Source organism: Venturia canescens, chromosome 6 (genome assembly GCF_019457755.1).
Source record: "Venturia canescens isolate UGA chromosome 6, ASM1945775v1, whole genome shotgun sequence".
Lineage (NCBI taxonomy): Eukaryota > Metazoa > Arthropoda > Insecta > Hymenoptera > Ichneumonidae > Venturia > Venturia canescens.
In genome coordinates this window covers 7237917-7248682 of record NC_057426.1, presented here as the reverse complement: position 1 = coordinate 7248682, position 10766 = coordinate 7237917, and the positions used below count along the sequence as shown (strand labels likewise).

The 10766-nt window shown below is 42.0% G+C and overlaps 1 long non-coding RNA gene across 1 annotated transcript; it reads right to left on the bottom strand.

Moving 5' to 3' along the window:
* Positions 1-1135: 1135 nt before the first annotated feature.
* LOC122412145 (uncharacterized) lies at positions 1136-1699 on the bottom strand. Its single transcript, XR_006261296.1, has 2 exons — positions 1510-1699; positions 1136-1425 (listed from the first exon to the last, which is right to left on the bottom strand). It is a non-coding gene; the product is annotated as an uncharacterized lncRNA (long non-coding RNA).
* Positions 1700-10766: the final 9067 nt, after the last annotated feature.

Genomic DNA, 10766 nt, shown 5'->3' with positions numbered 1-10766 from the left:
CACGAGTACATTCACTAAATCTGATTTACAGCGAATTTAATGGTTCAAATGAATGTGCACACGTAAATATGTTGGCGTTGAATATCGGAGTACGGGAACCTTGTGCCAGCGCCGATATACTTCGTAACTGTCGCCAAACGTTTGTACAACGACGTTTGTACTGACGGCACGAACGTTCGGGAATAAAGTCCATCTTGCAAGAGCTCCGATTGACGTACCTTCGAGAATGCCTTCACGTATTTCGTCAAGAGATCTTCCCTTCTCGAGATGCACCAATAGGTATAGAGATACATGATCATTGTATTGACGGCGATCGAAGCGGGCTCACGGGGTCTGAAGAGGTGCCGAAATCGAACTGTTTTTTGGGATTCGTCGCTTTCAACGCTGATCAACCGCGCTTTGTGTAATTATTCACACGCAGACAAAACAAATATTCGTTTTATTGGAAGTGCACGAAAAAAATGACAATTCAATTTTTGCAATGAATTTATTTTATTGAGTTTTTAAAAATCTTTCAAAATCTTGGAATACCTTCCAACCGTCTGGTCGCATCACAGTCAAAAAAGTTACGTGTCGACATTATTTGGCAGGACTCGTGTTCACGTGTTTTTTTTACTTCTGCACTTTAGATCATAAGATCCAACGTGTGCGCACATACGAACCCTCTTGAAAGAAATATCCCCGACTCTTATTGCGGATGAAGTAGTTCAAGTTTAGTAACGAATAGCGACGTTGATAACGAATCTAAAAAATTCTTTGTCGCTAAGTAAAAAAAGCGACTGCTATTACTCATGAAGAAAATAAGCAAAAAAATGAGTTCTCAGGGAATCCAAAAAGTCTGAGAAATTGGATTTCAAACGTTACTTCACGGTGTGGAAAAATCCACGCCATAAAATTGGGATGTGGACTGGATGCGCAAAGAATATCAGAAAACATATGAAAATGCACTGGTGGGCCTGATGCCAATAAATATACACGATTTATCCAGCCTCGTTAGAGTGTCGATTGCTGTATCATTTGACCGATTTGTCGAACGTCGGATCGTAGTTAAAGAGGAAAATGGAGCTAAACGAAACGCAGAGAATTATGAGGGAATAATTTATCGGGCGTCGGGATTACCGGACAAGCCTAAATAAAAAATCAAGAATAGTATGTTATTTACAGTTTCTCAAGTAATGGAACGATTTCGTGGTACGAGGAAACTCTATATTTCCCCATTGGCCGGGTTTCACTCGCGATATATATTTTCACCGCTCGTTATTCCATACTCGGCGTTCCGTCTTTATATATATATGAATGATTGCGTGTTATTGCTGACTCGGTTGCCAAGGCACACACCTGGTAGAATATACGCCACGATCAAGCCAATAAAAACTTCATTGCACTTCATTTGGTTCACCAACGCTACCGAGGAACGTGGCTGCGCTGCGAGAAACAGAAATAATAAATATATGATTGAACTGCGCGAAACTGACATTTCGTGTCTTGCATTCGAGACCAACTAGTTACCTTGTTCACCTGTTTTGAAAATATAATTGCGAATACTGTACAAGTACGCAAGTGAAACCGCACAATTCGCTACACTCTTTGGCCCCGTTTGTCTTATTTTTTAATGACTTTTGCGATTTCACTGACCTTCTATTCACACGTATCCTACATACACCCTGCTTATCATCCTTCCTCGTCTCGCAACGTGCAACATCCTACTTGACACTCATTATCATTTACACGACGAGGCAGTAAAAAGTACTTAACCAACGAGCGAGTCACAATCTTCTTTCATTTGGCTTACCTACTTTTCGAGATATCTTCGGAGCACGCGTTCGGCGTGGAAAAAATAACAAAATTGTGCTTTTCGGGGTTTTCAACGGAAGAAGATTGCGCAAAGAAACTTCGACCTCGTTTCAACGCCCGTGTAACCAGCGACTTTTGAGTTATTCGCTATTCCGTTCGACCGTTTTCGCGATAATCAATTTTCAGGGGGCGATAATCGATCTAGGGATTAGGTAATGTCTTATGTGGATTCAAAGACCTCATCTGTATCGTAAATTCTTTAACCAAATACAGCTCGAACGGAAATCGTCCCGGTGTCAGCCGCAAACAGCACACACAGGAACCAATAAATCATCACATTACGAAACTTCGATTGTGTATCGGTCTCACATGGTACGTTTGAATAATATATCACAAAAGTTGAGCTGTCGATGGAATGATTTGCCTCACGAGCAAGGTTCGCTCCGTCGTGTCTTTTAAGAGGTCCTGTCTCGAGATCGCGGCCGCCGTCTCGTCGAATTCGTGACGGCTTTATAGGATAGGTGAAAGTGGAACGATAAATAATCGATTTGTCTCTCGGTGATTCCGCCGAGCGTTCATCTGTGTCGCCCAGATAGTTTTCTACCTGGACAAATAAAGCGAATGAATCAAGAGAAAGAGAGAATAAGCGAGTGTCGATCGTGAAAAGGGAAACTGGGAATGTACTTGCGGACTTTCTCCTACGTGTACTTCGCGAATACAGTGAAGAATACACAAACGGATGAGAAATTCCGGAATTATCATGCGGTTACTACTTTAGCTTTATAGGAATAAATCTTCGTTCTAATGGGTCCGACCCCTTTGAATGCAAATCTCGAGCTCAAACGATTTTCGAGCGAGGCGAAATCGAGTCGAAATTCATCTGATACGTTCAAGTTCAGTGACCCTAGTTTCCTCTAATTTAACAGCACGCCGACGAGGTCTGGGTCAAACCGAAAATACGTGTCTGGAATATTAAAATGGTCCTTTGGACATACTGGTTGCTTCCGTCGCCCCTTCCAGACGACAACAATGCGTTGAATCTTATTACAGGAATCCGAAAGGGGTCACGTAAACCTACTAAAGCCCGGTGGTTCGAGCGTGCTTGTGGGGCAATAGAAATTTAAGTAGAAATCAAACACTGAACGGCCGAAAAGGGTTCGTATTTTTGTGAAATAAAATATAAATTCGAATTGAATGGAATTGATTCGGTACGATAAAAAAAATTACAATCAATTGCGAGCTTTTTTTTAATAAATTTTAGATTCACTTATTTATTCTGGTTAAAAAAACTTTAGCTTCGAAATAACACACGTGGAGAGCCAATCGCTTGAATTACTGGTAACGTAATAAAAGCCGCAATGGTAGAAGCTTCCGATAATTCCAGAAGTGCCTTCTTGAAGTTGGCCTCGAACTTCACGCTTGCAAACCGCTCCTGATCGATATTCAGAAGCGATAACCTCTCCGCGGCTACATGCACGCGAATTCGTAACGATACAAGAATCCACACAAACGACTATGCATATATTCACACATACGTGTTCACTCGAATATCTACAGGGTTTTCCATGAATAGTTAATCGAACTTCAAAGGATGACAGGATGTGTTTTGGCCTTATCAGAATATCAGAATAATCGGAGTCAATATTTACTCACTTTATAGCCATTCGAATTTTTTTCTAATTAAAAAAATCTCAAAAAAACATTAAACAGCAACTGGGACAAAGCAGTTGAATATTTGGCTAGCACAGGACATCGCGACAGCAAGTTCAAGTTGAGCTACAAAAATTTGGAAAAGTGCACGATTTTTTTTCACGAGTCCCCATTTTTTGGCACAATTGTGTGGTGGATCGAGCGAGGTAACTGATCGAACGTAACAAAAATAAAAATATAGACGAAAGTCGTCAGTGTAAAAAACAGCAACGAAAACGGACACGTAATCCAATTTTCGAGTAATTCGAAAGCATTTGAACAACCGAAAATAGTGAGACTTTCACTAAATTCATGTTTTTATGTTCTCGTAGGTCAGCCCGGTCAGGACCCAGGCTGTTGCCCTCGAAGCTCGATTCCCTTTCATAGGATACCCTATACGCGTACGTGAGGATTAGTTGTCCATTGGTGAGAATGAGTTGTTGGACAACGGATGACGCCATCGTGGAGGTCAGCTTTTTAGCACTGACCCCGAACGCAAAGCTTTCTCCGTCTTTCTCACTCTCCTTCTCCCGCGCTCGTATCGAAGATAGACTTTGAAGAAGTACAGCACACATATGTGCCGTTTGCATAACTTCCCATGGTAATGGGACTTTGATCGATATCAGGGTGATATAGCGGCCTACGATGAGATCGACGAAGCGTGGAATCCGCGCGTTACCGAAACCGTATTAACGGCACCTGCAAGCGAATCTAATTCGTTCGTTATACACTACACTTTAACGAGACGTGGAATGTAACACGTTCCAAACGAAATGCACGTGGATGCATGTGTTAATGAATCTTCGTGCTTTCGCGTAAACTTGTGGGTAACCTTTGACCCAAGTGCTGCAGACTCAAGGCACCCTGACCAATCTGATTCCGATAATCAATAAATATTATAGCGCACAGTACGTTGTGAACACCTAGCTTTCAACTGTAACGAGCAATGAACATTGCTTGCTAGTGTATGTGTAGCTTTTATTGCAGAGCCTCCCAGACACCTTAAATGCCTCGAAAAAAATTGAGGACGAAGTAGTACTGACTGGAAAATCAATTGAAAAATATATTCAATTGCAAAACAAATGTGATGGTTTGATGAGACGAATTCTTATCTTTTTCATCTTAAGAGTGTGGATCAGTCATCTAACCTCACTTGGAATCGTCGAAATCGAAATTTGTAGTTATCTCTCTCGTACTCACAGTTGCGATATGCCGACTGATCCATGCTCTTAATCATCTCAATCGGCTAGAGCAAAACCCAACATCCGACTATCTTCTGTTGTGAATCCAAAAACCTGAACCCACAAAAAAGCGTCAAAACGCAGTCAGCCGTTTTTTTCTGAATAGAAAAAGTAAAATTTTAAGCTCCAATGGTGGAAAGGAACAAACGAGAAAATCGAGGTTTACGACAAATATAATTTCATTATAATCGACAGTCCTGGACTCCATTTTTCAGCCACCAAATATTTGGACGGAAGTCGTCGATCACGTATGAATCTTCAAGTACGTAAATATTTACCGATATTTCAGTATGTGTAGTAAATACACAAGCATATAATATATAAGAGATCTAGATAGGATTCATGCGAAATTCCTTGGTAATGGGGTGCGTGGCCAGTCAGAGTGTACTGTGCGGTGGTGGGCAACGAAGTTACGACCTTGACTATCCGCGTGTATCTTATTTCGCTAAACTTTATATTATTTGCCCCGCTTGAGATGCTTGTGGAAGATCTGGAAAGAGAAATGGGAGAAAAAGAATTAGAGGGAGCGAGGGGAGGGAGAGAGAGAAGAAAAAAGGGAGAGGGAAGTGGTGAGAAAGAGAGAAGAGCAAAACGATACGGTGGCGCTGATAGTGGTAGTGGTGGCGCTGAGGTGTATAGGGAATCGTTAGATCCGCCCTTGAGAGCCATAAATCCCATAGCTCAAGTGCGAGAGAGAAACGTAAAGCGAGAAAGAGAGAAAGAGAGAGAGAGAGAGAGAGAGAGAGCATAAGTAATACGAGAGCTCGCGAGCCTTCTCGTGTGTACGGCTTCACGTATAATTCCCCGCCGGTTGGCAATTAATTTCATTTTGTAAGCGATATTCCGTGCACTCTCCGGCGCGCGCTCGCGGCATTGGGAAAAACACACCACACGCGGTGCTCAAGGATAGTCTAGGGGTGTAAGAATCAAGAAGGGATATCTCGTAGACTCGCGCTCGTGGTTTGGCCACGAGAAAATTAAATTTCAGTCTTATTGCGGAACGCCATATTGATAAGGCTCGGTGTTTGCTAGCTCCACTCTGCGCAGAATAACCATTCAGAGAGGCACGAATAAAAGCTCTTGTAAAAAATAGCGGAGGAGTACAGAAGTGGTATTTTCCCTTGGTGTATTGGTACTGTGAGAACGAAAGTCTGAAAGATGTTCACATACGTTCTATGCGCATGAATGAGAAAAGGACGAAAAGCCACCTTAAAGGACATCGCAGTCCATTTCTGTCCCTCTTTCGATCCTTCTTTCTTATAATCTATCGTCACTTCCTGTTTCTTCCTCTATCCTTCTAACGTTCCTCTTCCGTCTTGCCAGAATCTCTCCGTTATTTATCTTCCTTCTTTCTTTTCTCTCTTTCTCTCTCTCTCTCTCTCTCTCATTTCTGCATTCTATCTCGACTCCGCGCAGTCCTCCTCGACTAATACCCTCAGCACCTATGGAGACAATTACAGAACCCCATATACGTTCATCCACGGAGTTCATCTCATAGAGACGACGCTGCCGAAGGTCTCTACGATGTTCAAGAGTCAGGCCTCCGGGCCCACAAACATCTTCTGACTTCAGCCCGCACTGTGCGGAGTGCAAGAGCGCCTGTGTGGCGAACCAACCGACCTCGGAGGACCCTGGAGTATCAAGCTGCATAACCGGGACTCCCATAGCGGGCAAACTTAAAGAGGTGTATAGATATATACATACATGAAAGAGAATGCATATAGAAACTCTATGGAACAACAGCAAAGTTCCGCAAACTAGCAAGAGAACATACCATCCTACAACGTTTCCTGTTAGATGTTATATTCCTTTGCCTTTTACTGTATATATGCGTCTTTTAACTTAGCCCCGTCCAAGCAGGGGGCTTCTCGACGTTGTGTTTCATCTTTTCCACCTCAAAGAACAATTTGCTCTCCCTCCAAGATTTATAACGTTCAACCTGGGTATAAAAGCTAGAAAGCCCTCACAGTCTGTACAGTTATATAGCTGGTCCCTCATCTTGATCCTCTGCGTACCATCCTCTTATCATTTAAACAGTCTTTGTTCGTAGGTTCGCCATACCAAGTTGAAGCTACTGGTTATTTTGAGACTAGCCAAAAATTTAATAGAAATTCAAGCTTGTATTCTCGACACGAATAGTGTTGAGGAGAGGAAACGAAGGAAGTCGTCAACGACGTGCAACCAATTTTGGCAGGATTGTCATTCCGATCGTTTTATTTAAAAATACATGAGAAGAAATGACAAACCAAGATTCTGCTCTTCAGTTGTTTACATCACTGACTCGCTGTGTTAAAATGCCACTATGTATCTTAACGATGCCTATGTAAGGACCTTCGAGATTGATGCCAAAGACGTGGTCGGTTAATGGTTATTACTGTAATAAGACTGAGTGCATAATTTCGGTAAATGATACTTAGTGGAGTTTATCGAATATGTGAGAGTGTGCGCAAAGAAGTATTTACCAATATGGCGAGGACTATGGTAAGAGCGCAAGCTCAGCGAGATCGAGACATTTTTTTCTGCCTCGCTCCTACGAGTGTGGCTTATATATACACGGGGAATGGCCGCTGTTCCATCAACGCAGGATATTCCAGGAGAAGGATGACGAAAAAAAATTGTAATGGCGGAGCCCTTCTCGTCGAAGTGGTTGCATAAATCCGAAAGCGAAAATAACGATGGGGGAACGTTATGGCTGAGTGATAAAACATCGTAAGAGGTATTCGATGGCTCTTGTCTCTCATTCTCTCTTGCTCTCCCTCTTTCATTGCATCTACCGAGACCGAACAGTCTCGAGATATACTACTATGAAGCAGCGAATACGTTTGACCGACGCATTAAAACCCATAGATCCTTGAACCACCAGCAGTCCAGCTACGGATGTTAGCGATCTTAGGAACGGACCAAAGAACCTGGTGAACCTCTACTGAACAAATCTTTCAGACTTGCTCGCTATACGAGACTATCAAGATCGTTGCATTTCCAAATGATGCAATGTTTTTTACTTTCTCTCATCCCAATCCTAGTAAAATTTCCACTAATTTGATTATTTTCATTATTCCAGTTTATCACTCATAATGAAATGTAGGAAGCTTTATTGCATCCAATTTAGTAATAAAATTGATTGAAATTTTTTCTTGCTAATGACCAACCACCTGACGCATTCCCTCGCATTTCGCACTACCGTAGAAACACTGCAGTTTTTCCGACCCGAATATCACTCGTAATTTTGCTACTTCGGACTTCCGCAACATTACGGGAGTCGCAATCTAATTTTTTATTGTCCAAATGCCAATGACCCTGCGTCGATATAATAAAAAAAATTAAAACTCCAATTTTTATCGCTTTTAATATTGAAATTTCTATTCGTGGACAAATGACAAACGTCACTATCCCCGTGTATGAAAAATTAAGTCAAAGTGGACGATTCTAGCCAATGACTGTAACATCAATTCCTATTTTATACAGTGTTGTTGTCGACTCTAAGACCGAGTACTATCCGTTTCTGTCTTTCCCGTTTCCCCTCTGCCTCTCTCTCTCTCTCTCTCTCGCTTTTCTAACTCAACGATTTACTCTGGCCTCAAGATTTATATTGCTCTCGCGAACGGCGTGTACTGTTACTTTCTTTCTGATGCTGCTGCTGTGATGCTACAGCGTCTGAAAGATCTTGCTGAACAGGACTCTACTCGACTCCTCCCTACGGATCATTCAGTCTCTACAGGAATAACTACGCATAAACGTACTACACCAGAATGTTAAGATATATTTATACATGGGTATTTGAACGACTGGATTTTCAATTCCTCACGCCGGACTCACACTGCTCATGGTTCTGTATCGGTACACGGTCCTGCCGGTTGACTCGACAGCGATCAATTGACGAAACTGTGTTTTCTCGTATCCCAACATATTCTCCATGTGCGTGAGGCACTTGAGGTATAATTTCGTCTCCGAAGTCACCGATTCTTCTCGACTCGAACAGAATATTTTTTGACAGTTTTCCGTTCTGTTGCGTAAGTCAAGAATAAGACCGGTCGGTTGGGAGATCTTGGTCATGGGATCAGCCCGATCATCGGGTTAAAAGGACTCGTTTCGCGAGGTGACTGCGAAACATGAGTCACTAACTCTCGCCAAGATAATCAGTAAACATGAGAAGTGATCCAAGAAACTACGCTCCACACAACTGAATCCATTACAAAAAGTTGTTTGGGGAAACTAATGTTCAAATTGGTTTTCATTCGTTTAACAGTAAACGCATATAGAAAAACCTGAAATTTGAAGTGTCTTCGAAATATCCAGTTTCCGATAACGGCGTTAATAGATTTCGACATTATTTCTGGGACACCCTGCGTATGTATGGCGAACGCGGACTTCAGTATCTTACACCAGATGATACAAGACTCAGCCAACATTTCCGATCTCACTTGTCGTCCACTTTTAATCATTTTGCTCCTTCTTTGTGTCCTCTGCGCCTTATTTTCTCCACGTTGCCTTTGCTTTTGCTTTGCTCATCTGCTCATCCCATAAACCGAAGCTTGTCACTTCCTTAGAGTCTACATCCATTACGTTAATAGCGATAATAGCTCGTTTCCATGAAGCGATAGAAAGACGCCAGAAAAACCGTCGGTCTCTCGATCACTCGGTGTCTCGCTTCCTCCGCTGTGAAAACACGTTCAACGACATCCACGCGGCTTCTTCGAGGGTTCCTCGAATGACAAAACATCCGCTTCTATCGGCAGAAGAATCATGACAACCAAGAGTTCAATAGCAGCTCGTTGGATCGTTTATCTTTGGAAGCTTACGCGAATTTAATCGCGAAAACTTTTGCATTGATTTTTTTCTTTTCATTCCAAATTTCCGCATGGCCAAGAGCCGGGAGTCGTCGACTCGACTGCGGTCGGTCAATATTCATGTTTGTTTGTGTAGACATTTGCTCAAACGGGAAAAAAATTGAGAATTTACATTTTATTCAAATATCACGGCAAAATAGTCATCGGTATTTTTCAAATCTTTTTTCAGTCTTAATTCTTAGTCTGATTGTTTTCTGTTCATTCAACTTTGTTGGTTTTGTCGTTTCTCTCTTCAAATTATGTTTCAACATTTTGAAAACCGTTTCCTAGTGATCCGCTGATTGTTTGTACAGAACAATTGATTTATCTACTACGATTAATACACTTTTGATCATTGTGAAAAAAATTTCATATAGAAAACCAACAGTTGTCTAAAAGACTCTAACATCGAACCAATGAGAACTGAACAAAGCAGCTTTCTCCCCGACTTCGGATCATACCAACCGAAAAAAAACGAAAGATACTAAATAATTAAAAAAAATTAATTGAACCATCCCCATTGCCTGAAATTGAAAGCAAGTTTCATTCCACCGAGCGCTATTATAATCACGAAGCCAATTATCATCTCTCGTACCCATACAAACGCATCAAATTATTTCATCAAGAGTTTTGCGTCGGCGCAATGAAGAGGAAGTGAGGAAAGTGTAATATCCGCGATGTTTCGTAACCGCTGCTGAGAGGATGGGGAGAAGGTGTGAGCACAACTTCCGATTGTCTCGGTTATCGTCTCCGGGAATCTCACTTGGTTACGTGACGTACACAACAGAGACGAGATGAGGCTCTGGAGATGGGATGCAAAAGAGCAGAAGAGGAATATAAATAAAATGGAAGAACAATAATTCGCACGGATTGCTTCTCGACGAGAGAATATATGTAATCCTTCCTGGGGCGTATATGAAAACCAGCAACACGTTTCTCGCGTCCCATCGTCTTCTCATTATTATTCTCTTGCACCAGGGCGGGTGTGAGGTTCGTCGTCGCACAATAACTGTATTCCTCTCTTTTTCTTCTCTCTCTCTCTCTCTCTCTCTCGCTCTCTTTCTCTTTGTTCTTTTTTTCTCTCGTTCTCTCGTAATCTTCCACCCGCAATACACACCGCACGAGACTATAAACGCCCAGTTACGTGTGAAGTCTCTCGCTTATTGCCGGTGCGCTCTTTATGGGGAATGTGAAAGCTGATGCTGATGCAGAAAGT